The following is a 12,629-nucleotide window of genomic DNA, read 5'->3' as shown; positions in this document are numbered from 1 at the left end:
AGTCAGTCCTTTCCTGAAGCACAAACAACTACCACCAACTGAAACACAATGAAATTAAAAATAGGTGATGTAGAGCAAACACAAAAACAGAATTTCCTCTCTCCTCTCAAGGAAGAACATTATATAAAGGCATTTGGATACACAAGTCTTACACCAAGAAATGAAGAGTTAGACAATCATATTACCTTCAAGATCAGGCTGGTGTCCCAGTATCCTGCTCCAGCTTGGCTTGTTATGTTACCACGGAAGATAGAACTTCTTCAAATCCATCAACTCATTTTCCAGCATTATCTGCACCAATTAGAAGAATCTGACCCCAAGGCACTGAATCAATAGGAGGTTTTAACTTGGAGGTATCGCATGAGATTGGTTTGTATCAAGGATCCGGGCGGCTCGGGTGCGAGAACGTGGCATAGTGCACACAGAAAAAGTGGACGACCCTCTTGCGGCTGAAAGAGATAGATAGGGATTTATTAAACAAAACAGAAAACACTACTAACACAATAAAACCAAAAGGACCATGAGGGGTCAAAAATTAAAGGGGATAAACAAAGACTAAATAACAAAAACTGGGCAGGTAAACAGAATACATATCTAACCTCACAAAACTTAAGACAATCAACAAACCACTAGGGAACAGAACAGAAGCAGGGACTTAAATACAGAAACCAAACTGGGTAATAAGACTAACACAGGACAGGTGAGACTAATTAACAGCGACCAGGGAAACAGGGCACAGATGAAACTAATAAACTCAAAGGAACAAAACAGGGAAACTAAGAACTAACCAAGGAAACAGGGAAACAGAAACAAACACTAGGGAACTACAAACAGGTAAAGCCACAAGCAGGGGGCTGTTTCACAAAGCGGGTTTAGTGAAAACTCGGAGTTAGTTGCGTGTGAGTTAAGGGAAACTCAAAGTTTTCGGTTTCAAAAAGCCAGTTGAGCCCAACTCTGAGTCATTTACCGCGGTAACATACCCCGTGAAGCTAACCTGCTCGCTAGCAGGTTTAATCCCTGTAACTCTGAGTCATTTACCGCGGTAACATACCCCGTGAAGCTAACCTGCTCGCTGGCAGGTTTAATCCCTGTAACTCTGAGTCATTTACCACGGTAACATACCCCGTGAAGCTAACCTGCTCGCTGGCAGGTTTAATCCCTGTAACTCTGAGTTCCTCCTCTTTAAATGAACAGTCAGATTGAAGCAAGTACTTTCTCAGACATGGCGTGTCCTTTTCTCGAAAGACCGGTCGACATCGAAGCACAAATTATCCGCAGGAATCTACGTCAGGAGAGGGTGATCAGACCCCGTTTAGATATTTTATCGTTTACAAATGATTTTCTGTTAGAGCGTTACCGTTTTTCATCACAGACAATCATTTATCTCAACAATATTCTTAGCCCTCATTTTGCTCGTCAAACACACCGTGGACATCCTCTCAGTTCCGAGCAAATTCTTTGTACAGCACTTCGCTTTTTTGCTAATGGCAGCTTTCTGTACAATATTGGTGACGCTCAACACGTTTCTAAGGCAACCGTCTGCCGGTGTATCAGACAGGTTACTCTTGCGCTTAAACATTTTCTCTACACGTTTGTGGCATTTCCTGGTCACAGATGTAGTAGAATAATCAAGGAAGAATTCCACAGAATTGCAGGTATGAAGTAATAGCCTCATATATTTAGTAATATGCTTTAAGATTTGAAGCAATAAACAATTGTAGGTTAAGACTAGATAAAATACAGTTACACTTTTTGCATTGTAACACCATACAAAACTAGAAACTGACTGCAGTACCTGTTAAAATTAAGTAGACTTATGCCCTCTTTGTTAGGATTTCCAGGTGTGATTGGCTGCATAGATGGCAGACATATTCCCATTAAGGCTCCTTCAGTAAATGAAGGAGACTATGTGAACAGAAAGTCATTCCACAGTATTAATGTGCAGGTAGGTGTTTCTAGCTTTTAGTAGTTTACTGCATTGAATTATTGGCCTACTTTACAGTACATCTACAGTAACTAATCACTGTTCTGCATTGTGAAGATTATATGTGATGCAGCCTATGTCATCAGCAACGTGGAGGCAAAGTGGCCTGGGTCTGTGCATGATGCCAGAATGTTCCGTGAATGCACACTGAGTGCTAGACTTGCTCGTGGTGAGTATACAATGTAGCTACAGTATATTATAATCTTTAAGCAATATCTTGTTCCCTGATATTGCACCTTAACATGTAAACTGTCTACTCATTATTGTAGGGGAGTTCAGTGGTTACCTACTCGGTGACAGGGGGTACCCATGCCAGCCCTATCTGCTGACCCCATACCCTGATCCTGAGCCTGGCCCATAGCAAAGATATAACTTGGCTCACAGCAGGACCCGGGCCAGAATAGAGATGACCCTGGGCATACTGAAGGCCCGTTTCCAGTGCCTTCGTGGCCTCCGTGCCACCCCAGAAAGGGCCTGTGATATCATTGTTGCATGTGTAGTCCTGCACAATATTGCAATGATGAGAAGAGAAACCTGGGTTGCTGCCCCAGAGGTTGACCCTGATAACAACCCTGACATTCCTGTTGATGCAACAGATGGACAAGCTGTTCGAAACGCAATATGTTCTAATCATTTCCAGTAAATAAGTTGCAAATAAAAACAAATGACAATCATTTTATGAACTCTTCTTTATTTCCTGTAATTGATTATGCAAAACAGTATTTTAATATTTTGTTTTGAAAGACAGTTAACGATCCATCAACTTGTGCCACTACCCACCTTTAACTGATGTTCCAATATTTGTATTTCTATTAGGGTTTTCTGCATTTTTTGTTTAATGTGTTCCATTTCCAGATCCGATTTTTCAATTTGTTTCTCAAGGTATATTTTGTACAACTGCTTTACAGGGAGCTATTAGAATACACAAAAATGTTACATCTTGGCAGTATTGCACTGTGAAAATTGTACCACTATGAATATAACTTAGAAAATAGGCACTTGTAGCTAACGACATTTTCATTTAATGAGAAGAATGATTCTTAATCCAATTTTTCAATAACTGGCAGGCAAATACTGAAGCATCTTACAGAGGTAAGCTGCGCTGTGGCTGTGGATGCAGTCGGTTCACCCTGGAGATTCTCTGCATTGCTCTGTGAAGAAAGGATAAATGTTTTAAAATGGTGCATCACTTACATGACGTATTTGTCAGAAAGTGCATACCATAGGCTGCTCTACATCTTCCCTCCCTGTGACAGCTGACAAGGTGTCTTCATCCTGTAATGAAGACTATCTCTTACTTGCATACACCAATAATGAAAGACATAGTATGAAAAATCTTGAGAAGAGTATGTACCATTTCATGGGTGTCTGGCGGTTCCACAACAGAGATTACTCCATCAGTAACTGCAAGACAATGAGGATTACAGGCAATTCATCAACTGAGACCTGCACATTTTGAATATAACTTTTACAACAGTGGGCAGTCTTTCAAATATCACAGTCTTTCAACAGTATGTACATGAAGTAATGACATCTATCAAATTATACTCATCTATAACTTTTAAATAAATTACAATCGGTTCGATTATGATGGGTTTGATGATGAGTTTAATGGATAGCCATCACTGAGCCAACACTGGACAAATGCACATACATCATTCATATGAATTACTTACTTCTTATGTAAGAACTTCTGTCCTGGGGCATGGCTGTATCGGAGGAGCTTCCTCCAAGGATGCCATCAGCCATGGGCCGGCCAGTGTTTTGGCTGAGAGCCATCTCTTCAGCCTCTGTGAGAGGTGTTGGTGGTGGACCCCCACCAGTTTTTCGGGCCTCTGCCTTTTTCCTATTGGCTAATATGTAGGTAAAATGTGAACATATGCACCCAAGCCCACATTTAGAACCTTGTAAAAAGATTTAAACAATATTACATGCTGCCAGATTTAAGATGAAACTGTAGCTTTTGTGTCTTATAGACAAGCAAAACCTCCCAATCGTCCAGTGCCTACCTGTTTGTACTATATTTTTATACTTCATCTTTATTTGCTGCCAAGTGCGCTTTATGCCTGCTGGGTTACAACTGTAATAACGAAATTAAATTAGAGAGAATATAGAAAAACTAGTATTATTTCTTAAATATACATCAATCAACATCGTTCTTATCAATACTTACGCATTCACTCGGTCAGCTATTTTCTGCCACGCTTGTTCCCATTCTTTCACAGCAGCATTCCTTTTTTTGATATGGCATGCTCATATTCAGTATACGCCATCATTAATAATTCAAGCTCCACTGGGGTGAAATTGGAAGCGCGAGATTTGTTTCCCTGTGTTGTCATGGTGAATCATTTTCACTGGATGCCATTGATAGAGCCTTTTTATGTGCTCGTGCACGCGTGACAATCAGGGTTAATTGAACTCAGAGTTTTGTAAACTAATCGTTATCACCTGTTCTGAAACCAAAAACTCAGAGGTTGACATCTCAGAGTTAATCAACTCAGAGTTCAAGTTTAAACCCAGAGTTTGCAAAACCTGCTTCGTGAAATACCCCCCAGGGGCACAAGGAACAAAACAAAAACCAACTACAAAATCAGACACAAGAACTAGAGAAACTCAAATGAAACAATAGGGAGCAAAATACAAAAACAAAGGAGGTGGAATTCAAACACAGGACAGAAAGGCACACAGACAATTGGATGCTCAAATTTGTTGAGCCATGAGGCCAACAGAGAACGGGAAAACACAAAGACTAACATGAAGGACAGGATGACCAGCAATGCCTGCTGGTCAAACGGGGAAGGGACACAGAGTGAGACAACAGGGGCTGACCCTGACAGGTTTGTGTGCTAAATGAACAGACATTGGGCTTGGAAATGGGAATCAGTCAAAATTCATTAGGAATATAAACAATCCCATACCCAATAACATGTTACAACAGTTTCCTTTAGGTCTCATTTGCCATTTGCAAATGAAACCACATAATGAAGTATCATAATGAATATATCTTAAAATAGCTACACTGTCATGACCACCGAGATGAAGGATTCAGGGAGCAGGTGTGGTTGGAGAAACAAAATGTTTATTGAACTGGATGAACAAACTGGGAATTACCGGGATCACGGTGGATAAAAACAGGAAGACCCAGGCAACAAGAAGGTATGACAACAATGACTGGTCTGAGAAACACAAGACTGAGAAGCACATTTATACAAAACTGATGAGGCAGCTGGAGTGATTAACATAAGGGTAGAAATGAGAGGTACTGTAAGACAAATGAGTGACAGGTGTGGCTTGTTAAGGCCACATCAGGGAGGAGATGGGATGGTCAGGTAGACGTGAGAGGCCGGACGTGACAGTTCCCCCCCTCCTGAAGCATGCCTTCTGGGAACAAAGGACGAACACAGTTTCACAGTTATATATATCTGTTCACAGACTGTCTATTTTGCCTTTCTTAGGGAAGCTTTGGATTGGGTTTGATTTTTATTTAGTTTGGCTTGGCTTGGGAGGGAATGCCACCTTCTGGACATTTGCATGGATGTAATTCCTCCGTACTTCCCAGTCTAGTGAAACATACGGCATTGATCACAAGTTTTGGACGCAGCTGAACACTGGCAAACTCCCATCTTAAGCGCTTAAGCTCCGGACATTATTTGTCTGTAAATTGACGTTTATGTTGGATTGTTATTCCTTAGTTGAATTACGTTAAATTCCGTAGTCTTTTTTTTTTTTTGAAGGATATCTGAGATTTATATTCTTAGCAGTTATGTTATGCTAGCTTGCGTGATTGTGTTTGTAGGCTAATGATAATGGCAAAGATGTACGTAACAGATGTATTGGAACATAGCCAAGCTTTTGAAACTTTGGAAGATGCTCTCCCTTCATGATGCAGAAAAATTAATACATGCCTTTATAACTTCCAGACTGGACTACTGTAATGCCTTCCTTTCTGGTTGCCCGCCTGGATATTTACATGAACTTCAGCTGGTGCAGAATGCGGTAGCCAGAGTTCTCACAAACACTAAAAAATTTGATCACATTACACCAGTCTTATCCTCCCTTCATTGGTTACCAGTTAAGTCTCAGATTGACTATAAAATACTGCTATTAACCTATAAAGCACTGAATAGCCTTGCACCAGAATACCTTACTGATCTGCTGACCTCATACAACCCCCCACACTTGCTTCGTTCTCTAGGCGCGGGATATCTTTTAGTACCTAAGGTAGAAAGAGTATACGGCAGGCTGCAGAGCTTTCTCCTATAGAGATCCTCAGCTGTGGAATGGTCTTCCACCGGATGTGCGGGATTCAGACTCACTCTCAATATTCAAGTCTAGACTAAAATCACACCTGTTTAGTTTAGCTTATAGGGACTCTAGTTCTAGCTTTAGCTAATTGTTCACTCCCAGTTAGACATATAGTGTGAGGTGTAGAGCTGGGTGGGGATCAGTGCCATTGGCTTTGGATAAACTGATTTGACAGTGCTGTCGCTCTAGCTTCACATTTCAGGGACTTCCCATGCCTGCATTCCCACTTATGCTGCCATAACCATATCTGCCGGAGCTTGCACATTGCACTTCATATTGCACTCACCTAACTATTAGCACTGCCTATAGTCTCCCCTACTTTGACTAATTGCACATTATATTTCCCCTTCTCCTACTGGGGTATGCTGCCTGGAGACCCCAAATTATCAAGATATCCTGCACATCCAGCTACATGCAACATCTCCACTACCCATGACGTCCTTGCATCCTGCTCGCCATTCTGCCTGTGTCATCCTCCATGTATGCCCAGCTGCCTTACTACTGGTTGCCCGGCGATCTGAAGGAGTGTCAGCACTGGCTTGTCATCACCTCCCTGCTCCCCGGTTGTGACTCAAATCTTATGACTTAGACTGTGTGACTTTGCACTTAGCCATCTCTCCAATTTGACTTTCCCTGCCGGCCCCAGGAGAATGGGCTCCCCCTTTGAGTCTGGTCCTTCCCAAGGTTTCTTCCTCCTAGGGAGTTTTTCCTTGCCACTGTCGCCTCTGGCTTTCTCACTGGGGGCTTTGGGTGGGGATGCTATAAAGCGATTTGAGACAATGTAATGTTGTGACAACACGCTATACAAAAATAAATTTGTTTTGTTGTTGTTGAACATGGGAGGGGACCAAAGGGACCAAATGACAGGGCCGGGAATCGACAGGACACTGGACCAGACAGGGAACTCGAACAAAAAGGTCTCCCCAGACCTTGTGCAGAGAGAGAGGAAAGTCATTCCAAAACTTTGGTGCAACACATTCCAAAGCATGATCTAGACCAGACTCCTGCACCGGGTCAGGTACCTGCAGATAGCTGTTGAAACAGGCGGATTTTATTGTTCTGGAATTTTACGGGCGGGTATGCGAGCGGGTAATTCATTACACACGGGCGGGTAGCAGGTCAATCAGAACAGTATTGTAGCCTGCAAAAATAACATATAAGCGAAAATATCTATGTATTAGACTATCATGTACAAATTGTCATCATCACAGTGTGTTCAGTATGTCGGGGGTACCTTATGGTGCTTTTGATTATTTCTGTCCAATTCGGCACTCGGATGAAAACGTCACAAAACGTCACGAAAAACTTCACCTCCCGTCAGAAACATGCCACTTTTATGACGTTTTGAATATTGCTATGAATGTGCTAAAATATTTTATAAAGCTTTTAATGTGGTTTGACTAGTTTGTGTTTCTTGTTTGTTTGTCTCTTGGAAAAAATAATCTCACTCCAAATCTGCTAAAATATAAAGCAAAAACACACAGCAGCGTGTTCATGGAGGCAGCCATGTTTGTTCCGAGATGTGGTAGCTCGAATGGGAGATTGTCAGACGTGATGTCACTCAACTCGGAATTTCCAAGTTCCGAGAGAAAAACGAACGCACCATTAGATAACTGCCTCAACAAACATTCACATACACGTCTGCTGTTGTAAACTTAGGCAACATGCAAACATGTGCCTCCTAATTTGTAGGGGGCAGAGAGAAAAACCTATGAGCGTCGTCAGACCTAAAGTTGAGTCAGTGTTTCCGGGGGGACCCATATACCTGTGCACCATTGACGAAAGGTTTGGAAGGAGGCTTCGCTGGGCACTCAATGAGCAAAAGAACATTCAGCTCACGGTCAAAGTCACTGGAGACGCAACTGGTAGGGAGATGGGCATTTAAGGAGTTTGGGCAAGAGCTGAGCTGTTGAAACCCACTATAACTTGACAACGTCTGAATCCTTGCTGAAGCGTGTCGTCGTGTTCTTTCTTTCACGCTCGTTACGGTATGGATAGCTTAGATCTATCTGATTTGATTTTGTGTTAAACAGACTTTTTCGTTTCAATTCAAAATTCATGTTGGCCTAGTGCTTCTTACGTTGAGAGGTACATAGAAAAAATAATTGTGTGTAATTTATCACGGGTACAGGCGGGTAACGGGCGGAATGTTAACGGGCCCGGGCGGGTGCGGATTTAACTTTGAAATAATCACGGGTGCACGGGCGGGTGTGATGCTGTACTGGGCGGGTGGACCCATGCAGGCACTGTTGCAAACTCCTCAGCAAGGAAAGTCGCTATTGGTTGTCCCAAAAGTCGCTAGAAGTCACTGAATGACGCCATCGTCTAATTTGCATAATGTAATAATGCATGTATTGATAATGGACGCTGTAGGAGAGAGGAATAATGTCATGGGAGAGACAAAAGGTGTTTAAAAAAACACCCTAAATACGTTTAGAACTACAAATTAACTTTTTTCTGACGATTCTTTTTTTTTTTATGTCACAATTCCAACCCTCCTCCTACATCCGGGCTTGGGACCGGCAGTGAGGGACTTGGGGGAGGGAGGGTTGGGATCTGGGCTTGGGGGAGGGGGGGTCAGGGGCGGGTGTGCTTGGTGGCTCTCGGGGCATCCCCCTGGTCCCCCGGGTGAGGGTCTTGGGGGGGGCGGGTCTCCCCGGGGCTGGCGGGGCCCCCGCGGGGTGTGCGGGTGGTCTGGGGTCCGGGCTCTGTCCGTGCCTGCGTGGCCGGCCTCCCGGGGGGGGCCGGCGCGCTGCCGCCTGTGGCCGTGGGGTTCCTGGCTCGTGCTCACCGGTGGGGGGTGCCCGGTGCCTCCTTCTCTGCCTTCCTTGGGTGGGCGCGCAGCCGTCTGGTGGCGGGGGCCCGGGTACCTGGCCGCTGTGGGGCGGCTGGGTCCGTGACCCGTCGGGGCTCTCCCGGCCGTCTGGGGGCTCCGGGGTGGTGTTGTTGTGGCCTCGCACACACACTGGGAATCATTCCATGTTAACCTGCACACTCATACATATGTAACACCCTTTCCCCGGATACTGCGATTAAGAAAGGGCCCTGAGTACGTTCCACACCGGCTCGGCGTTTACATCACCCTGCGTACCATCCAAAACCATAAGAAACACAATTACCAATTGGTCGAATACAAACTCCCTGGATTTTTAATTAACAATAAATATATTAAATCAACCAAAGCAATATATATACACATCCCAACCCAAATGAGTTCAAATAACTGAGGATTTACAAAACACAAAAATAAACATGTCGCTCTGTGTCCATGAAATAAATCAAAGGAATGAAAAATAGGGAAAACGGTTGCAGGCCTGTTCGGTGCTCGGGAGCGGTGACGTGGTGCTTAACCCCAAGCTTCTCCGGTAACTTGGGGCGCTGTCCGGATTATCTCCGTGGAAGCCACTCCTAAGAGTAAGTTCTCCGAGAATCCGGTCAATCCCTTACTTTTCCGTCGCTGGAAACTGTCTGTCTCTGGCGAACACACTTCTCCACCTTCCTCCTCCGGCGTCTCTCCCCTTCGCTCTCTCTCCTTTTTTTTCCCGCCGTTACTCCCTTTTTCCCTCTCACATGACCAGGGACATATCCACTCAAAACATAAGTTAACCCCTTAGGGTAATCCAAATTTTACAATACTTAATTAAACAAAGAAAACAAATACATAAAATAAATAAATCTCAATACCACCTTTACACATAGGGTTACACATACACTCACAACACACAAACATACACACATACACATATGCGTACACACACACACATACACGTACATATGCACACACATACACGTATGCGTACACACACACACATACACGTACATATGCACACACATACACACACTTTCATATCAACACACATACACTTAGAATGCACACACACACAGACATGCGCGCACACACACACACACACACACACACACAAGAGAGCCTAGGGCTCTCTTCCCCTATTTTATCCCTCTTTCCCCTTGTCTGGGTGTGTGTGTGTGAGTGTGTGTGAAAGTTGGTGTGTGGCTTCCACTCCCTCCTCTCAGATGCAGATACGGGTACGACGATATTTAGACAGTGTTCCTGCTGGTCTGCTTATACATATATATTTATTTTCTTTCGTTGGTATTAACGTATTTAATTCCAGAAGCAGATACTGGCACAAGCACATTCCCATGTCATAATGGTACCACTGGTTTCTTTGTGTGTATACTGTTTGTGTGTGTCCCTGGATCTTATCTTTCAGATACAGCAGCTGGTGTGATGATACGGTGTAAAGCAGCAAGATGCAGAAGCTGTCCTCTTATTACTCTTTCCTTTTTGTTCTACTGTTTGTTATGTATTATTTCTCTTTCCCTGTCTCTCTCTCTCTCTGACCCCCCTCCTTATTTTATTTTTATTTTTATTATGTATTTATTTATTTTTCTACTTCCTCTGTCTCTCACCCCTTTCTCTCCTTTCTCACTTTCTCTCTCTATCTCTTTCCCACTAACCCCCCCCCCCCCCTGTCAGCTCCGGCTTTCTGGCGCAATGACATAAAAATGATTAATAAAGAGTATACCTCAAGTAACAAGAGGAGCTTAAATCCGAAGCTCCACTTGGCAAAATAAAAGTGTTGGCACAATAAGGCACCCAGACTAACATCCTGCTTGCTAAACTGCCGGACACGACAGGGGGAAGAAAAAAAAAAAAAAAAACGAGTTGCCAGAGAGGTCTAAAAACTCGCTAAATATAGCGACAAAGTCGCTAAGTTGGCAACACTGCGTGCAGGACTCTGATCTAGCCCATGGTACGGTACCCCCCGATCCAGATCCCCCCAAAGAGACAAAAATAGCAGTTTGGGGGGTTCTTAAAATGTTTCTTTTGTTGTAAAAAAGAAAAGAGAACCTCACCTTGTAGGAAGATTTTATGTAAAACGATTTCAGACACCCCCAATGTGGACCGTACCATTTTAACCACCTTGTCGCTAGAAGCAGCCAGTCGGTTGCGTCATTCATTCTCACTGAGTGACCTGTTCATTGTGTTCGTCTGTCATGGTACTGTTTGTCGTGCATTGGTAAATGTAAGTAGTGTTGGAGTAAGCCGTCTCCACCGGGTCCGTGGATTCACAGCTGAGACGAGGAGTAGTTGCAAGTCATCAGTTTATTCTCTGACTGATTATAATCAGGGAGCGACTATCCGACATACTGTACATTCAGCATGTACAGCAAGAAGCTCAAGCCATAGTTGTCGGCTATGTCTCTTTATAGGCCCTCCGGGGTGTACCCAACCCTTCTCGGTACTTTTCCGTCTACGTGACTACAACATATTTTGACATTTGCTCTAGTTAGTCAGTGAGTACATGCCCCCCCCCCCTTTATCTTAAGCAAAAGTTAAAATAAGTATTGCTTATAGGATCTGTTCCTGTTTTCCAGCTGTCTGGGACGAGGTCACCCTGCCCTGCTCGCACACTGTCAGTTCCTGATTTCTGTTAGCTGCATTATTTTAGAATCAACCCCCTCCTTTCATCATGCCCTGCTTTAAGCTATATTCTCTTTTTTCTCTATTCATTGTATGTTCTTTATAATTCCATTGAATCCCACAGTAGCCAGCAGAAGTCTAGGCTGTTGAAAATGTGTTATTTTACAACCTTCATTTATTCGTTTAAGTGTTTCATCTACTAATGCAAGCTGACGTCTTTATAAGTTGACTGACTTACCATTATCCTTCTGAGGCCGGTGTTCTGTCAAGTTGAGCTACTTTGTCAAGGTAAGCTACGGCAGTGCTAATCGATAGCCCTAACAATTGCTTACCTCCACAAAGTAGCTCAACTCAACAGAACACCGGTACAGTCAACGTTAGTTACGTTAACTAGCAAGATAAGCTAAGTTCTCAATTTAAAACAGGCTTAGGGGAGAGTGGGGTGATTTGTGCCAGGGAGGAAGTTGTGCCACCCCCTGTTTCTAGGGAACCATAGAAGAAATTAGTCATGTGACAACACATTTTTGAAGGGTCAGCCATTTTACTCATCCTGCAAAGAAGAGAGCGTAATTGCATGAGAGGTAAACACATTTAAGTTCAAAAAATTTGTAAAAAAAAAAAATGTTTTTTGCCTTACAAAGTAAAATTTCTATGATCAAGGTTTTTTGATTGTTGCGTCTGAACAGTTATACACAAGTTTTAAAACATTTCACACATGTTTTAGTGCTTTGGTAAGCTACACTATGAGTCTATACAGCTAGCATGATGTTAGCTGAAAGCTGCTGGATGATGCATTTTTTCCAAAAGGATGGTGTTGGGGTGATTTGTGCCAAAGGGCCTGGGTTAAGTTGTGCCAACTTACAGTATGAATATTTTAAATATATTATTTTATTG

At 43.2% G+C, this 12,629-nt stretch overlaps 1 long non-coding RNA gene across 1 annotated transcript; it reads left to right on the top strand.

Annotated features, from left to right (window-relative positions):
- Positions 1 to 1,852: 1,852 nt before the first annotated feature.
- Positions 1,853 to 2,658, top strand: LOC140582444 (uncharacterized). Its single transcript, XR_011985413.1, has 3 exons — positions 1,853 to 1,945; positions 2,042 to 2,153; positions 2,254 to 2,658. It is a non-coding gene; the product is annotated as an uncharacterized lncRNA (long non-coding RNA).
- The last annotated feature ends 9,971 nt before the right edge of the window (positions 2,659 to 12,629 follow it).

Source organism: Paramormyrops kingsleyae, chromosome 24, assembly GCF_048594095.1.
Source record: "Paramormyrops kingsleyae isolate MSU_618 chromosome 24, PKINGS_0.4, whole genome shotgun sequence".
Lineage (NCBI taxonomy): Eukaryota > Metazoa > Chordata > Actinopteri > Osteoglossiformes > Mormyridae > Paramormyrops > Paramormyrops kingsleyae.
Note: the sequence above shows the minus strand (reverse complement) of the source record. Positions and strands in the feature narration are given on the sequence as shown.